Raw genomic sequence first — 20,470 nt, forward strand, 5'->3', positions numbered from 1 at the left:
CTAACAAATATTGGTAGAAAAAGAAATTTCATTCAAAATAAGTATAAAGTATCTAGGGGTCTTTTTTTTTCTTAACCAACACATACTCTATACTTATGTGATTACAATTACCAAATATTTTTACAGAAAAAAGGAAGAATTAAATAATTGGAGATGCTAATTTCTTTTGTTCAAGACATGGAAATACAACAAATTTGATTCTTAAATTTGATATGTAATTTAATTTACATATTGGGGGCCATAACAAACTACCAAGCAGTTATTTTATAAATGTAGACAAAATAATGACAAAACTCACTAGAAGGAACAAAATATCAAGAATTTTAAGGGAAAATAAAGGCAAAATAAGTAGAAAGGAAGGGGCAGCAGGAAATTTCAAAATATGCTCTAAAGCAGTAATCAATAAAATAATGTTATCAGTTCAGAAATAACAAAGTAGCTCAATTAGATTACATGAAAAATCCTCATCAGCAATTAACTCTCTCTCCCTCCCTCTCCCTCCCTCTCCCTCCCTCTCCCTCCCTCTCCCTCCCTCTCCCTCCCTCTCCCTCCCTCTCCCTCCCTCTCCCTCCCTCTCCCTCCCTCTCCCTCCCTCCCCCCCCCCTCTACTCCCTCTCCCTCCCTCTCCCTCCCTGTCCCCCCTCTTCCTCCCTCTCCCTCCCTCTCCCTCCCTCCCCCTCCCCCTCCCCCTCCCTCTCTCTCACTCTGTGTGTAAGGACTTGATTTTTTTATAGAAACAGTGAAATGTGGAAATCAATCTATTAATATAAATTCAAATTAAAATCACTAGAGACCATGATATATTCCAAGTGAATGTATGACCTAAATATAAAAGGGCATAATAAAAATATACAAAAAGAAGATTTTTTTTGTTCAGTTCAGGAACATAGTAGAAAAGTCAAAGAAATCCAAAATTAGTGAGGTTGGGTGGGAAATGAGATGTCTCTCCTTAAATCTTCCCTCCTTAAATCGATATTGAGGAGATTATGGCATCCAATCATAGGGACAGGGGATATTTATGAAGTATGTGTACCAAGGCTGATTTTTTAAAAAAAAAATCCTCAGATTTTCCAAGGATGAGTCCCACTTCTAACACATATGGACTGTATGACTCTGGGCAATTCACTGTGTCTTAATTATCTCATGCAACTGTCTTTAAAACTGTAAGTTACAGAATAAGTGCCACTCTGCATTGATAGAGGACATTTCTTCTCTAGGAGATGACTGTAGGGAAGGATTCCTAAGTCATCATCTACTACTACTACTGCTACTATTACTACTACTAGTGCTGCTGCTGCTGCTGCTACTGCTACTTAAGTCACAGAAGTCTTCCTAACCATTAGTCCAAATAAATGAAACTTTATGTTGTGTACGTTGCATTAGATCACTGTTCACTCACATTCATTAGTCCAGTATCATAAATGTGTGTGACTATAGTAAATTTTTCCACAAATCAGTGGAAAAGATATTAACCTAAAAGATGACTACACTTCTTAAAAAACCCACCTTTTTGATAAGTAACTTCCTGACCTCCTCTGCAGTCTCCTTCACTCCAAAGAAATGTTTTCCTTATGATATTACAGAAATAGTTTTTTTAATAATTTAAAACTACTCCAAGATGAAAGCATACATCAACTTTTATTATTAACACTTTTTTACCCTCTCTATAGGCATTATACAGTACAATCCAAAAGGAAATGTGTTTCATCATGCAGACACAGACTTGATACTAACATGCAACATAGCACCAGGCATCTACCTGGCTCCTGGTCAATGGCCAGAAATGATGATCCATTGAAAATAAAGTAGGAAAAGACTTTTTCAAAACATCATTATCTGCTATCAGAATGGGATTCAGTGAAGAGAAAAATGTATGAGTGAACAAACTCCAAATGATTCAGGGTGACAGTATAGTTAAGAACATGGGTGGCTAGAAATTCAAAGTGAGAGCAGCCCCCAAAACACAGGAACAACTGTGGTAGTAGCAGCAGGCCTACAAAAGTTAAATTTGTGATTATAAAGTCCTAGAATCTTAGAGCTGGAAGGGACTTCAAAAGCCATCTAATCCAACTTATTTAAACAAGAATTCCTTTTTACCATGTAGCTGAGAAGTATTCAGAAAGCTTTTGTATTAAGACCTCCTGTGTAGGAGAACCAATGACTTCAGTCAACCCCTTTACATTTTTGGATATCTCTAATTGGCAGGAAGATTTTCTTTTACCAAATTTGGCTAGATTAAAACTGCATAATTTTAAAAAGTGGATAAATTTATTGCTATTATTTTTGCATATCCCTAGACTTTAGGAGTGATCATTTCCAAATGGCAATGAAATGATAGTTCTATGTTGACTTTAGCAAGAAATCCGCAGGATGTCCTTGCCAACAGCCAATGGAACACAGTATTTTTACTAGTCAACATTTCAGTTTAGTTGGTTATGTTATGGCAAACATATACCCATGTAAATGTAGCCAAATTAATGGTTGGAGAACTGATTGGATTAATTTTATTCTTCTGCCATAGTTAGGATTGTGAATTTGCTATACGTAATTGCATTATCTTTAATTTAAAATTAAGTAACTATAGTTTTTCCATTTTGGAAGATTTCTACTAAGTTCATGGGATTCAATTCAGTTCACAAAGTAGTAGCACAGAAAGGGATCTTTAAGATCAAAAAATCCAACCATCTTACAAGAAAGAAGAAAATGAGGACCAGAGTTGATCTGACTTGTCTAAGTTTATATATCAGTTAAGTGGCAGAGCTGGGACTAGATTAGAATTTTCTTAAATTGAATTATATTGAGATTGTAGTGGTAATGATAACAATGATAATAATTTTTCATTGTATATAATAGAGACAGTCAAAATCCTTTGGAAAGTCTGGAAAGTCTTCTATCAGTGACCACATGCACCAGAGTGGTCCCATGATGACCAGGCAGAACATCTTATGACCATGTTAACTCAGTGAGGCCAGTCTGCGGCCCAGAGAAATGAGGAAGATGAACTATTATAAAGAAGTCAAACCATCTTATAGACTCTAATGTTAAGAAGTCAAATTATCTTTTTAAATCAAGCTAATTTCTAAGTACTTATTCCAGTGGTCAGATATAATTCTCAATCAATAATTAACAAATAATACAGAATAAAGTGGGGTATCAACTTTCAATTTCACAAAAGACAGTCCTTGCTCTCAAGGAGTTTATAATCTAGTGGGGAGACAACATGAAAACAAATATATACAAATCAAGCTATATACAGGATAAAAAACAACTAATTAACAGAAAGAAGGCACAGGAATTAAGAGGGGTTGGGGAAGGCTTTCGGTGAAAGATGAGAATTTAGGTGGGACTTAAAGAGGCCAGGGACATCAGTAGTTACAGCAGAGGAGAATGTATTCCAGGCGTGGGGGACAGCCAGAGAGAATGCATAGAGCAGAGAGATGGAGTGAGTTGTTTACAAAAAAACCAGGAAGGCAGTGTCACTAGACTGAAGAGTACCTATTGGGGAATAAGGTAGCATGTGGACATAGAAGAGAAGTTGAGGGGCTGTGCGTGCTGGGTTTGGTGTAGAGTTATGGTTAGTAGAGAGGAAATGGTACAAAACCAAGATAGCAAAACATTAAAACATGAAGAAGTAGGGTTTTTTGAAATGATTGAGCATAGGGCCATGCTTGCACAGGGAGGAATTGAGACCAAAGGTCATGATTCAGGTAAAGAACAAACCACAATCATCACTACCTCCAAACACATCTCTGTTCATTACAGCTACTGAAGGTGTTATGAGGAAAGTAAACTGATAAATTAATTCTTACTTGGCTGATAGTCATTAACCTTGCCAGGGTACTTGCGCTTTAAAAGAAATTTCCTGAGAAGCCAAATTGTTAATTGTTTGAATGTCAGACTAGGCAACAAAAAGAAGTGAAGAATTTCAAGCAGTACAGGTAAGATAATTTAAAGAAAGGGCATTCACTACATCATATTTCACTGGGTACTGCCTCTTTCTCCTATTCCAAGATTGGCCCATGCTCATGGTCTTTACCTATGGCCCACTCCTTGAGAAACAAGTAACAGAAACCCCATAAGGAAATATTTTAAAATTAAACATAAGAATTGTTTGTTGTAAATTCATGTATATAGGAAGTCTAGCTAAGCAAACGGCCTCTATATATACACATCTTTTAAAACATAAAGCTGTAAGGCAGAGTAATGTTGTATGTTCTTCACAGAAATAGAAAAAGATGCACTAGCTATATACTTAGTCAGGTAGATATCAATTGCAATACTGGAAGTAAAATATAATGAGTAAAAGTGCCAAGGGGATAAAATGATGATTGTTCACTGGACATTGGGGATTTAAATATAAGGAGAAACCTCTGCGGACAACCAAGAATCCATTGACAGATAGTGTTACTATTTTTCTTGTTTTTAAAATAATAACTAATGCTTAGCAGTGCTTTAAAGTTCACAAAACATGTTAGATTTGTCTTATCTGATTTTCACAACATCCATGTGATGTAGAAACTGAGTAAGTGTATTTAACAGACTGTTATTGAGAAAATCATAGATATCCAGTTGGAAGGATCATGGGATGACATATGTAGATTTACAAGGGCCTTCAGAAGTCATCTAGTCCACCCTCATCTTTTTAAAGATGGGAAATCGTGAGACCAAGGAGGTGGTGATCTGTTTGTGTGGGATGACAACCACCAGAATACAGAGTTCGGAGTCTGAGTCAGACATCAGAAAAGGTCTTTATTCTTTCTCATGAGAAAGGGGACAGCCCCGCTGCTCAAGCAGCAACAGCCAGGGAATGCGAGATGTGGAAACTCACAGGCTTCTTTTGTCCTAATCCTAACTCCACCTCCCAACCCCTGTCCTACCTCACCGTTGGCAGGTAAGGGAAGCTCACAATCTTCTTACTAAGTCTAACTAATCGGCACAAAGCAATTTCTATCCTTTATTACCATAATTATTCATATCTAATCTGTACCCTATCAAAGGATGGTGTTTTACAAAACCTCATTGTGCATTTCCTGTTACCAAAGTTGGGGGCAACCAATCAGAAGAGGATCATTGAGGTTCAGTTTTGGTTTCCTTTCATCACTTGGGGGGAAATCACATTTTTCTCAGGAAATAAAACTGAAACCTAACTAGTTGGCAGAGAGAGGTAAGACTGTAACAGTGTATTAGTGAGGGAACTTCGCTGTGAACCATCCCTCACACGTTCAGCCTTACCTAGGCACTAAGTAGCAGAGACACGACGTGGACCTCTCTTATTCCAAATCTAGGAATGATTTTATTGAACTTGCTCCTTGAGGTCAGACTACTATATTGGTATTTGTATATTCACCACCTACCATAGTGCCTACCACTAGTAGGCACTTAATAAATACCTTTTTATTGATTAACCTCCAATTTAGTGAGAAAGCTAAGGCTAAACCAACTCAAACTCTAATAGATCATTAAATTGGAATTTATGCTCTCAAAAATCTTGTTTTCCACATCACCATTCAGGGCAGGCTGTTGGGATGGGGCTTGCTATAGGCTAGGAATAAGATCTTTCCACGACACACAGATTCGCCTCCCAGACCACACTGAAGGAAGTTTGCTGCAGGCTTCTGCAGTGGTGGATCTGTATTAGAAAAAAAGATTCAGAACTAATATCAAAGAGAATTCAGGGAGTTGCCTAAGAGATATGACAATGAGGATGTCATTCTGAAGACAATGATCTGTTTTTCAGATAGAGTGAGGGTCTGTTATACATTAGTACTATGCGAACTAGAGTTGCCTCTGGGTTTAAACAGTGAAAGCAAGCCAAGAAAATACTGGAATTAGGACTGTCTCCATGTAGTATCAATTAAGTTTTTACTGTTTTAGAATGATAAGTTAAGTGTCTTTGATTGAGCCTTACTAGGTGCAAAGCCCCAGGCCCAAACCCCTATCTACTAGGTGCTAAGCTATGTGGGCATGAAGCCTTCAGGGTCCTAAGGGGTGCTAAGACCAGAGCCAATAGTAGGAGCTCAGATGATGTTTGATGAGGGCTAAAGAGTGTATAAAAGGAGAGAACAGAGCTATTTGCAGAGGCTCTCACTTACTGGAAGAGTATTGGCATGGGACTCTGGGCAGTGGCTGTACAAGCCTCCCAGCTCATTAACCCAGATGTTTTCTTGGTAATTATGGATTGTATTTGGTCTGTTTATAATGTATATTTGTAATTTGTATTTGCTCTGAAGTTCAGGGTGCTGGCTTTTTTTCCCTGAACTAAGTGAATGCTATTTGTACATTGGATTGAAATAAGATTGTTAACCCCTTAACACTACTTTCCTTAGTAAAGCACATCAAAAGAATCTGTGCTTGCAGCATTCTTGTTGTTGGGCTTGTGTTGGTCTTTCACCCCCACAGCAGCTGCTAGCCGAATTGTTGCAACACTCCAGTGTGCAATCAGAGTAGGAATGAAGTTATGTGAGACAGGGGTACAAGGATAAATTTTATACATGACTAATTCATTGGTTAATTAATTTGGCCCTCTCTCTTAGCTTCCCTCAACTCCCCTCCAAAATGTTCTGAGAAACTGATGGCCCACCACCCAGTGTAGCAGGGTGATGAAGAACTTCTGGTGGGCCAGGAAGTCTCTGCAGGAAGTTTGCTACTTGCTGTAGCTCATAGGGCCATGCAACAAGGCTAGAACAAAGAATTTGATAGAAAAGGTTATTTTCCTCTTATATCAATAACCAATTATTAAATTAGGATTGAGGTTTTCCCTTCCCATTTCCTCATTCAGAAACCAGCTTTATAGGTTATTCAGCCAGTTTCTGAAGGACATGCTGACAGTTGAGACTACCCAGATTCACTGTATATATGCTTCCAGATCACCCAAGTCAAAACCTTACACATAGAATCCAGTTTAGGTGAGTTCTTGCCCTTAGGAAATGAGCCCCTATCCTTGGAACCTTCCATTAGAATTTAGAGTGACCTAGCCTATGAAGGGGAAAACTAGCCAGAGTTGTCTGAGTAGTGATGGATTCTTTTGTCCAAGAGGCAGCTGAGTCTCATGATCGGGTCATGTTCTCAGCTGGAGGAGGTGAAGTCTTTTTGCATACCTCCTCATTAATGTGTCCACCCCCTCATCAATTGCTAGCCAATCAGAGTTGATTTTCCCCCATCAAGGACAACCCCTTTTTCAAAGGTATTTAACCATTTGAAGGTCTCCAAGGTTCCTCTTTGGTTTCTGAGAGAACCACTGACCTCACTTTATTGATTATTTGCTAGCCATAGTAAATAAATTGATTATTAGTTACCAGAAACACTATCTCTCAGACTTTTCATTCATCTCAAAGTAAGAGCTATGACAGGTTCTAGAGAATGGAGATAGATAGGGAGGAAACTAAGGTATTCCAGCAGGGGCAGCATCAAAGAAGCTGCTGTTGACATCTAGTAGCTGATTTCGGGGCTACATGACCAACAAGAAGGAATACTAGACACATTACATTACTAGACACTTACAACCTCTCAATCCTCTCCAAAAGAGGAATTATGCAAAAAGATAAAGCAATTTTAAAAGTTGCCATACTCTAAGATACCAAGAACTGTGACTCAGATAACTCAGCAGGGAAGATTAATTTTTAACCCATAAGACCCTTACTCATCACCCCTTCTTTACTGTTTCCCACACTTTGGCAGGGCTACACAGGGGAAACCACAAGTTTGTAGTAGAACTGAACTCTCCTTTCTCTACCCTCCCATCCCCACCTACCAGCAGCGCTTTGTGCTGCAACAGAGCTTGGCTAAAGACTGAGGAACAAAGAGAAATGGGACAAGATGCTAGTATGTGTGACTGGCCACCACTAAGCTTGATAAAACTGAATCCAGTTATGCCACTGAAGAAGTCACTTGTGTTAGAAGCCTTGAACTGTGAAATATGAATTTTTTTTTAGCATGGAAGGAGACTAAGATAGCTGTGAATTCCAGTCCCCAGGAAACAGAAATCCAAGAGGAAAGAGTCAGAAAAGGAACAAAAAAGGAAATACTAGGGAAACAAAGATAGACATTACCATACATCTCAGGAAAAAGAAAAGTCAGCTAGAAACTAGGTCTGTAGCCTAAAGAGGTCATAAACAAGGGAAAAGGACCCACATGTACAAAAATATTTATAGCAACTTTTGTTTTGTGGTGGCAAAGATTTGGAAATTGAGGGGATGCCCATCAACTGGGGAATGGCTGAACAAGTTGTGGTATGTGAATGTAATGGAATACTATTGTTCCATAAGAAGTGATGAACAGGCAGACTTCAGAAAAATCTGGAAAGATTTTTAAGAACTGATGCTGAATGAAGGGAGCAAAACCAGAAGAACATTTTACAGAGTAACAGCAACATTGTGCAAAGACCAACTTTGATAGATTTAGCTCTTCTCAGCAAAGCAATAACCTAAGACAATTCCAAAAGACTCATCATGGAAAATGCTATCCATGTCTAGAAAAAGAACTATGGATTTTCAATGCAAAGTGAAGCATACTCTTTTCTCCCTTTTTTCTCATAGTTTCCCCCTTTTGTTCTGATTCTTCTTTCACAACATGACCAATGTAGAAACATGTTTAATATGATTGTACATGTATAGCCTATATCAGATTGTCTTGGGAAGTGGGGAGTAAGGGAAAGAATTTGGAACTCAAAATCTTATAAAAATGAATGTCGAAAACAAAAAACAAATAAATAGATTAAAAATGATAAGTATCATCTTCCTGTGTATGGATGTAAATAGTTTATCTCTATTGAATCCCTTACATCTTCTTTTTCCCTTTTTCCCTTTTTATACTTCTCTTGGGTCTTGATGTTGGAAGCCAAATTTTTGGTTTAGTTCTGGACTTCTTCTTATGAAAACTTAAGATCCTTCTATTTCATTGACCATTTTTGCCCTTGATGTATTGCGCTTAATTTTGCTAAGTCATTCTTTGTTGTAATTCTAGTTCCTTTGCCTCCTGGATTATCATGTTCTGTGACCTCTGATCATTTAATGTCACAGCTGCCAAGTCCTGTGTGATCCTGATTGTGACTCCCCAATGTCTGAATTGTTTCTTTCTGTCCACTTGTAGTATTTTTTCCTTCACCTGATAGTTCTGAAATTTGGCTATAATGTTGGAGTTTTTATTTTGGGATCTCTTTCCTGAGGTGATCAGTGTATTCTTTCAATGTCTATTCTACCCTCTGATTCCAGGACATCAGGGTACTCTTCTTGATGGTTTCTTGAAAGATGGTATCCAGATCACTACTTTATAGTTGTTTGGAGATGAACATGAGAGAGTTACAGTGATTTACTGCTTACTACACCATCTTGGTTTCCAGGAGTCTGCATAGATTAATTTTAAAAAGTAGCAGTAGCAATCATGCTATCCGACAAAGCAAAAGCAGAAGCTCACAACACGGAATGTTAGAAACAAGGAAACTATATGGGAAAAGAATCATAGAAAGGAAATCATTATCAACATTCAACTTTTATATGCCAAATGCCTTAGTACCTATATCCATAAAGGAAAAATTAACTGAATTATAAAAAGATACATACAGTAATACAATATTGGCAGTAGATTTCTGTGTCACTGTCACAACTTTTAAACATTGCTAACAAAAATACCCAAAAGATAAAATAGAGTTTTGAACAAATTACTTAAGAAATTAGAACTAAAAAACATAACCCCTTCTATGTGGCACTGCTGAAAAAATATATGTATTTCTCAATGCCATATGAAACTTACAATAATTGACTGAAGTAAGCCACAGATATATTGCAAACAAACTTTAGAAGGAAAAATAGTGACTATATCTTTATAGATCAGACATATGTATATATGTGTGTGTATATGTGTGTATACACACACACACATACATATCAGTTCAGGGAACATAAACACAAGACCGGACTCAAGTGGATACTGAACAATGAAATACTAAATAATGACAGGGCCAAAGAACAAATTATAAAGACAATTAATGACTATATGAAAGTAAATGATAATGGTGAAACACCAGAAATGACAAATAATGAAATACCAAAATTTCTCTAAAGTAGCTAAAGGTATCAGGGGAAAAATCATACCCCTACAAATATGAAATAGAAAAAGAAAGCCAACAAAGAGGAGATATTAAAAATTAGAGAAGAAAGAAATTTGAAACAAAAAAGCCATATAAAATGATACATGAAATCAAAAGGTGGTTCTTTGCAAAGACTAATAGTATTAATAAGCCTTTAGAGAATTTCATTAGAAAGCAAAAGGCAGAAAATCAAAGCACAAAAACATAACAAATACACAAAGAGAAATCAAAATAGAAGCAGAAGAAATGAAATGGATTATCATGTCCTGCTATACCCAGTTATATACTACAATAGAATACACAGGAAATAGAGGAACACTTTCAAACATATAAAATAACTGAATCAACAGAAATCCAAATAGATATCTTAATCTAATCAAAGGAAATAGAACTAGTTGTAAAGGTACTACCAAACAGAAAACCTCCTGGTTCTGATGGATTTAGTTATCAAACTTTTAAAGAAAAGTTAGTACCAATACTATATCAATTATTTTCAGAAATTGAGAAAGAAAGTACCCTAACAGATTCATTTTATGAGAAAAATATAGTCCTAATATGTTAAGCAGAAAGGGATTAATCACAGGACAACCATAGATAAGAATCATTAATGAATATTGATTTAATATTTTTTTCAGTATCATCTTGTCAGACTATAGTCATTCATCCAAGAAATCATTCATCATGACCAAGTTGGATTTATACTAGGAATACAAGAATGGTTTAACATTAGGAAAATAATAAAACAAACTTCTCCCTGCAAAAAATTTCCAAACCACTTGAATAGCTCAGTAAATGCACTAAAAACCTTTGACAAAGTACCATGCTAATTTACACTAAAAAACCCTACAAAGTATAGGATTAGAAGAACCTTTTATTATCCAGAAATGTCAATTTAAAACCAAAGGCAACAATAATATTCAATGGAACTATAATAGCAATAAAATTGTTATTATTATTAGTAATTGCTAACATTTACATAGAACTTACTATGTGCCAGGAACTGTGATAAGTATTTTGTAATTATTACTTCATTTGAACATCACAAAAATTCTGGGAGATAGAGACTATTATTATCCCTATTTTACAGATGAGGAAATGGAAGCAAACAAGTTAAGTGACTTGCCCAAGGTCACATAGTACAGCTGAGAGTTCAGAAATGAACTTTTGTCTTCCTGATTCTAGACCCAGGGCTCTATCTACAACTTCCTCCCACTGGAACACTTTCCCAATAAATAATGAAGTAAAGCAAAGATGTCCAGCCTACCTACTATTATTTGATACAGATCTAGAAATTCTAACAATCACAATAAAGAGAAATATCTGGGAGTATTCCTGCCAAAACAAACCCAGGAACTATGTGAACACAATTACAAAACACTTTTCACACAAATAAAATCATATATAAACAATTGGAAACATACAATTGCTCATGGGTAGGCTAAACTAATATAATGAAAATGACAATTCTAGTTAAATTCATTTACTTATTCAGTGTCATAAACTACAAAAAAATTATTTTATAGAGCTAGAAAAAAGAATAACAAAATTCATCTGGAAGAACAAAAGGTCTGAAATATCAAGGGAATTAATGAAAAGAAATGCAGGGAGAGGTGGTCTTGCCATACCAGAGTGGTGTACCATTGGAAAAGGGTAGGTACATAAGGCTGAGTAGTAGATGACTATAGTAATCTGTTATTTGATAAACTCAAAGACTCCAGCTTCTGGGATAAGAACTCAGTATTTGACAAAAACTGCTGGGAAAACTGGAAAACAAAAGGATACAAACTAGGTATCGACCAACATCTGACATTATGTGCCAAAATAAGGTCAAAATAGGGGCATGATTTAGACATAAAGGGTGACACCGTAAGCAAATTAGGAGAGCAAGGAATAGTTTACTTGTCAGACCTATGGGGAGGGGAAAAATTCATGACCAAACAGGAGATAGAGAGCATTACTAAATGTAAAATAGATAATTTCAATTATAATAAAATAAAAAGCTTTTGTAGAAACAAAACCATTGTAACCAGGATTAGAAGGAAAGCGGAAAGCTGGGAAGCAATACAATGAGGGTCTCTGATCTCAAATATATAGAGAACTAAGTCAAATTGATAAGAATTCAATTCATTCCTTAATCGACAAATGATCACTGGATATGAACAGGCAGTTTTCAGATGAAGAAATGAAAGCTGTCTATAGTCATATAAAAATGCTCTAAATCACTGTTGATGGGAGAAATGCAAGTTAAAACAACTCTGTGGTACCACCCCACACTTTTCAGATTGGCTAATATGACAGAAAAAGAAAAAGAAAATGCCAGAGGGGATGTGGAAAATTGAGATACTAATACATTGTTAGTGGAGTTGTAAACTGATTCTGGAAAGCAATTTGGAACTATACCTGAAGGGCATTAAACTTTGCATACCCTTTGATCCAGCAATACCAGTGCTAGGTGTGTATCTCCAAAAGATCATTAAAAACTGGAAAAGGATCCACATGTACAAAAATATTTATAGCAACTTTTGTGGTGGCAAAGAATTGGAAATTGAAGGGATGCCCATCAATTGGGGAATCACTGAGTAAGTTGTGCTATATGTATATAATGGAATACTATTGTGCTATAAGAAATGATGAGCAGGATTTCAGAAAAGCCTGCAAAGACTTACAGGAACTGATTCTGGGTGAAGTGAGCAGAACCAGAACATTGTATACAGTAACAGTAACATTGTATGATCATCATCTGTGATAGACTTCTCAGCAATACAATGATCCAAGATGATACCAAAAGTCTCATGATAGAAAATACTATCCACATCCAGAGAAAGAACTATAGAGACTGAATGCAGATTAAAGCATACTATTTTCATTTTTTTGCTTTTTCTTTCTCTTGGTTTTCCCATTTTGTTCTGGTTCTTCTTTTTTTTTTTTACAACATGATTAATGTAGAGACATATTTAACATGGTTGTAAACATATAACCTATTTAAGATTTCTTACTGTGTTTGGGATGGAGAGGGGAAGGATTGAGGAAGGAAAATTTGGAACTCAAAATCTTAAAAAAGAGAATGCTGAAAAATAAAAAAATGAATAAATAAATAAAGCTGAAATTTTAGCTGGGAGTTGAAGCAAACCAGGGAAGACAGAAGATAGAGATGAAAAGGGAGAACATTCCAGGAGTGGAGGACAACCAGTAAAAATTCCCAGAGTTGAAAAATGTGTTACTGTATCTTACAATAGGTGAGGCAGTGTCAAGACTAAGAAGATTGGAAGGGAGAGGTATGAAGGGCAATCTTAGCCAAACGGACTTTCCATTTGATTCTAAAAGTTTTAGGAACCATTGGAGTTTATTGAATGGGGATGACATGGTTAGATTTTCACTTTAGGAAGATCACTTTGACAGATGAGTAGAAGATGGACTGGAGTGTGAGAGAGAGCTTTGGCAGGGAGACCAACCAACAACCTACTATAATAGTCCAGGCTTGAGAAGATGAGGGCTTTCGTTACAGTGCTATGAATATAATGGAATACTATTGTGCAATAAGAAATGATGAACAGGAAGATTTCAGAAAATCCTGGAAAGACTAGTATGAGTTAATGCAAAGTGAGAAGAACCAGTAAAACTGTACACAATATCAGCAACATTATATGATGGTCAATTATGAATGACCCAGCTCTTCTCAGCAACACAATGATCAAATATAAGTACAAAGGACTCAGGAAGGAAAATGCTGTCTACATCCAGACAAAGAACTGATGGACTCTGAATGCAGATCAAACAAAGCTTTTTTTTTTCACTCACTTTATTCTTTCTCATGTTCTTTCACAACTGTGACTAATATGGAAATATTTTTAACATGATAGTATGTATGTACGTGTATATGTATATATATATGTGTGTATATATGTGTATATGTATATATATATGTATATACATACATGTGTATATATACCTACATGTATATATGTATATATATACCTACATGTACACACACACACACACACACACTATATCAAATTGCCTGCCATTTTTCAGAAGGGGGAGGGGAAGAAGAGAGGGAGAGAAATTTAGAACTCAAAATCTTGTAAAAATGAATGCTAAAAAATTTCTTGATATTTAATTGAGGGAAAAATAGAATATTATTAAAAAAGAAAAAAATACAGTGTCAGGGGAGGGAAGGGATCATATGTGGGACATGTTATAGGGACAAAATCAATTGCTGTTGGGTTTGGCTGTATGGAGCCACTTGCATATGCATGGGACTAAAACTTGGATGGAATGGCTGCAGCTGTAATGGTGATTTTTTTTTTCAAATTCCATTTCTGTATCCTATTGTAAGTGGATATTTTTAATCCTTGATTAGCAATCTTGCTGGCTGGGAAGGTTTTGAACCACAAATAGCTCTTGATTTTGTTCATTAGATGCATTAAAACTTCTGTTCTGGAACTAATTCTCTATTCTGTTGATCCTTGACCTAATGGACAAACTCTGTGGGACCATGGTCTTCATTGAGCTAGGTCTTCAGATTGTATAACTTAGATGATCTCAGGGAGTGGCCTTACTGGGAGGTTGTCCTCCATATGTGATACGGTCATTGAAATACATGGTCTTCATCAAGCTCCATAATATGTTGCCGAGGGTCACAAATGACATTTTCTGAGACCTAACACATCTGTAGAGGGGGTTGGTCATGATCTTATCATGAACTTATCTATTTCTGAGACCCAGCACTGCACACATTTGGCCAGTTCTGTCCTGTCTCTAATATCATCATTTTTGACCAGCTGGAAAATTAAACTTATTATCTAGGGAAAGGAAAGTTTCTTGGGGCCTACTATCTTCCTGTGTAGAATTTGCATGAATAGCATAAATTTAAAGTCATTCTTACCTTGAATACTTGAATACCAGGAATAATTCAAGTCAGTCCAAAGAAACCTCAATACCATTCCTAGTGATACAGAAGAGGACCAGTTGGTTCAAAATTGATACACCCTTGGAGGTCAGAGATGATGATCTGGTTTCTACCTGCTAACTCTTAGCCACTTATCATCCCTCAAATTAGATCAATACTTTTCTGTCACACCCACCATCAGTCCTATAGACTATATAGGCCCAACTCCCACACACACTTAATGCTTTCATTTGGATGAATGAATCTATTTCCTGAGGAAAATAAAACAAAAAACTTTAATTGCAAAAACAACAGCTGCAAGCCTAATTGATGCTCTTATATAGTTCTTAAATGTCTTTTTAAACATTTTTCCTTTTGTTCTTTCATTTTCCCTTTTCATATACTTGTCTATATAAAATACTCATGTTGATAGACTAGTCATATTAAACTTGTAATGGGAAAGAGTCACAGAATGCAAACTGCTTTCCATAGTAATGCTACCTTGCCAAACATGCTGTTTAATGAAGTACCAATTGAGAAAGTTAAGAAGAATATTAATGCTTGACATTATTAAGCTAAACTTGACTTTTTAATTGTCAGATTAATTTTACATTTATAACCACAATATTGCATAATGTTTATCACTTAAAATTGGGCATACAAAAATAAAAATGCTAAGTATATTGGCAGTGTCCCTGAGAGTAAGAAACTATCAAATTTAAAGAAGTATAGGAAACACAGCACCAGCTGTTATATAAATAGACACCCTTGCTATAACATCAAATTTTGTCTGGAAGAACTGCCTCTCCAACCTCATTTGCCATTGTTCCCAGTGGTACACTGCCTACTTGATGCACCTGGAAGTTCTCAAGTCATGTCTCACCAACAGCTGTCTAGAATATGAGACACCAAAAGCAACACTTCCTGGCATTCACAGTTTGGCCAATTCTTGAGAAACATTAATACCAATAAGCAAAACATCCCTGAAAATCTGCAAATAGAACTGAGTCTGATCTTAATAAATAAAAATTTCTCTTCAGTGAAACATTAAGGAGACAAGGCCATGTCATCATTTTAAGAAACAAATTACAGCAAAACAAATATTTCTTTTCTTTTCTTTGCAAATTGAGAAAAGGAGTATTGATTAAATATGGGCCAAGGCAATACACATATAAAATTGTCTTTATTAGCTTTAAGTGAGGTAGTTATGAATTTATGTCATTTATTCAGTTACTATTAGACATTTAAGGAAACTAATATTTAAAAATGTCTAATGTTAATTCCATGCTATAGTACAATAAAATTATACAGATTTTTTATCTGTGGCTCTAATCATATATTTAATTGTATAAATTAACTTCATTATGTATTTCAAATAAAAGAACTTGAGCAAATGAAGGAGGAGAATGTAATAAAGGGGGAAAAGAGAAAAGAAGAAAACAAAAAAATGCGCATATATGCAGAAGAAGCTTAATTTCCACTTATTTGGAGGTGAAAATTTTAATTCTCTGTTAAAAAATCAATAACTAAATCTACCAGTTAGTCTACTTTCCCACAGTATTTGCCTAGCTAGTGAAATAATCACTTTCACTAAATGCATAGTAGGGAAGTTCCCTGTTATCTGGACTTTATTAACTAGTAATATTATTATGAATATATGTATGGATGCATGCCTACACATATCTCTATTAGTACATGTACACATACACATGTTTTATATGTATATACGTACATATGAACAATGCACTCATACACATATACGTATGCATATATCATTTATGCAGATGCACATACATACACAACATATTTTCCTGCTTGCCTGAATAATTTAATGTGATTTTCAAAGGTTATTAGGTTCCAATCAGGGATTATTTTAAGCAATGGAAAAACCAAGCTCACCAAATATAATTTAATGTAATTAGTTCAATTTCCCCCTACAGGTCCTTCCAGATAAATGCAGCAAAGTTCAATTGAATTAATACAAAATAAATGCCACTTGGATTATCAACTTTTTGTAACATAATGAGCAATCAAAGTGAAGAGGCAACCTCCTCTTTTCCTTTTGAAACCAGTGATGTGAAGTTGGATCAAGAGCATAAATGAATTAAAAAGTATTATCTGAAAAAGCTGTGCATGTAACCCTTGATAAGGATCAAAAGATATGCAAATGTGACCATTTTATTTTCTGATAGTAGGGTTGACTTGTGGAGAATGGGTAGATGGGGAGAAGAGAAAGTGGGTTCTTCAAGTGGACATAAATTCCAAATATCATTTATGGGAAGAGCATAATGACAAGAATGTAGGAGTTCTGGGCCTGGATTTAGAAAGACTCACCTAACTGAGTTCAGATCCAGCGTCAGACACTAATATGATACTGGACAAGTCATTTAACACAGTCAGTTTCCTGATCTGTAAAAACGAGCTGGAGAAGGAAATGGCAAACCACTCCTGTATCTTTGCTAAGAAAATTCCAAATGGGAGCACGAAGAGTCAGACACAGCTGATAAACAACTAAACAACAAACAGGAAAATATAGAGAAATAGCATGGCAGAGAGTTGGCCCAAGAGTATGGAAAATGTTAAGTGCTGTCTCTGACTTGAACTATATGACCATAGGCAAGTCATTTAGTCTTTTTGTTTCCCTTGGAAAAGACATTAATAGGCAGTAATGTCAGTAGTAATGGCGTGAATTTCCACACTGTGATTTTCCTAAAGTAATAATATTATAGATCTGGATTTTAATAGTGGTAATAGAAAAAAATGTTTCTTTTGCTTCCTCTGACTGTTCACATCCAGATGTTGTTCTGTCTAAATCATACAAACGACAACAAAATGTTTTGCTGTTTTCATATTGATTTTTTCAAGAGTTTGAAATAATTTAGGTGAAGAGAGATATGGATATTTCCATTTTTTCTAATTGTGAGACATTTTCTCTCCAATCCTCTTCCAACTGAGGGGCAATTTCTTCTATGTCCCTTGATCACCAAATTTTCACCTCTTCCTCTGTCCTACATAGATATTATGCCATTTGCAAATCTTACCCCCTCCACCATTTTTTGTTCTGTATCACTCTTAGAAATATCATTTCATGTCTGTGTTTTCTTTCATAACATGACTAATATGGAAATACGGTTTGCATGATTGCACATGCATAACTATATCAAATTACTTACTGTCTCAGGAAGGGGACAACAGAGGGAGGAAAGAAGAGATTTTGGAACTAAAAATATTAAAAAATGAGTGTTAAAATTGTTTTTACACGTAACTAGGAAAAATAAAATAGTACTCAAAAAAGAAAAAGAAGTAAAAAGAAATATTCCATGAATGGCATAATTTTTAACTCGTGTAATATCATGCTATAAGCATAATTTTTTACTCCAAATCTTACGTCTGCCCTAATCATAATCATGTACCACTCCTAAAATCAAGTAATCCCATCTCTTATACCACATTGTTGTCTTTCTCATTGCCCTTTAGAATTTACAAATTAATTGTCCTTTGTGGGATGAAGTTTGAGGAGATATTATACTTTCTCAGAGATCATTTTTCATGGTGACTGGCCCAAGAATAGAGTGGGTTGGAGAGGATGGAATGGAGATGCTAAGTGTGAACTCTAAGCAATTCAATTCCCCTTTGATTTTTGTAATATTCTTTTATTGTTTACTTATTTGATTAATCTATATCATTTCTATTTACTGGGGTTTTGGGAACTGGAAAAGTCAGTAGAAAACTATCATTTGCTGATCACAAGATTCTCAACCATATTTTTATAATTTTGCTTAGGCCTATGTAGTCATTCGCCTTTTCACTGAGATTGTTGTTTAGCTTGGAAGAACTTGACAAGAATATATCAAGCACCTACAACAGGATTCCTATCTTTTTTTTGTCATGGGTCCCTTTGGCGGTCTTGTGAAACATATGAACTACTCAGAAAAAAAAAAAACACTTTTAAATGAACTAAATAAAATATATAGAATTGAAGAGGATAAGCAATTGAATTGAAACATAGTTTTAAAGATATTTTGGAAATTCGTGGACCTCATTTCAAGAAACCATGACCTATTATTATATGTCAAACCCTAAGATGCAATTGTCTTCATCATTTGCTTAGCTACATCTTGAACAGTACAAAGGGAAATGACCAAGGATCTGCCAATTTAATGCCAAAGTAATTGTCTTTGGAGATTAGCAGAAACCAGCTCTATATGCTCTTTTATTTGCCTCTATCAGGAAAAATTGTAACCAATTCTTCAATTTAGCTGCCACTTCTCCGTTTTCCTTTTTAGCAGGTATATCAGTGGGGATGTGGTTCATATATTCCAGTGGTCTTCCATAGTCTTTAGGCAAGGCTTTTTTGTTTAGAATTAAACATACAAAGGTTCAAGGTTCAAGTGGAAATCACTCTTCAGAAGTAATTTCAATTTATTTTTTAATTTTTAATAGTATTTTATTTTTCTCAATAACATATCAAGAAATTTTTTAGCATTCATTTTTACAAGATTTTGAGTTCAAATTTTTCTCACACCCTTTTTCCTCTCCTCTCTTCTGAAAATGGTAGGCAGTTTGATATAGTTTATACATGTGCTATCACATAAAATATATTTTCATATTGGTCACAGTTGTGAAAGAACAAATCAGAAGGAAAAAATAAACATGAGAAAGAATAAAGTAAATGAAAAAAAATTCTTTGATCTGCCTTCAGAGCCCATCCATTCTGTATCTGAATATGGATAACATTTTCCTTAGTGAGTCCTTTGTACTTGTCTTTGATCACTGTGTTGCCGAGAAGAGTTGAATCATTCACAGTTAGTTGATCAACACATAATGTTGCTGATATTGTGTACATTTTTTTTCCTGGTTCTGCTCATTCACTTTGCATCAGTTCTACAAGTCTTTCCAGGTTTTTCTGAAATCTTGCTTCTCATCATTTCTTATTGCACAATGGTATTACATTACATTTATGTACCACAATTTGTTCAACAGTTCCCCAATTGATGGGCATCCCCTCAATTTCCAGTATTTTGCCACCATGAAAAAGGGCTGCTATGAATATTTTTGTACATGTAGGTCCTTTCCCCATTTTTATGATCTCTTTGGGATACAGACCTAGTATTGGTAATGCTGGAGCAGTTGCTGGAACAGTTTGATCACTCTTTGGGCATAGTTTCAAATTGCTCTCCAGAATGGTTGGATCAGTTCACAACTACATTAATAGTGCATCAGTGTCCCAATTTTCCCACATCTTCTCCAACATTTATCATTTTCCTTTTTTGTGATATTAGCCAATATGATAGGTGTGAGGTGGTATCTCAGAGTTGTTTCAATGTGCATTTCTCTAATCAAAAGTGATTTAGAGCATGTCTTAATATGCTTATAGATAGATTTGATTTCTTTTCTGAGAACTGCCTGTTCATATCCTTAGGTCATTTATCAATTGAGGAATGGCTTTTATTCTAATAAATTCAACTCAGTTCTCTATATATTTGAGAAAGAAGGTC

This window comes from Trichosurus vulpecula, chromosome 4, assembly GCF_011100635.1.
Source record: "Trichosurus vulpecula isolate mTriVul1 chromosome 4, mTriVul1.pri, whole genome shotgun sequence".
Classification (NCBI taxonomy): Eukaryota; Metazoa; Chordata; class Mammalia; order Diprotodontia; family Phalangeridae; genus Trichosurus; species Trichosurus vulpecula.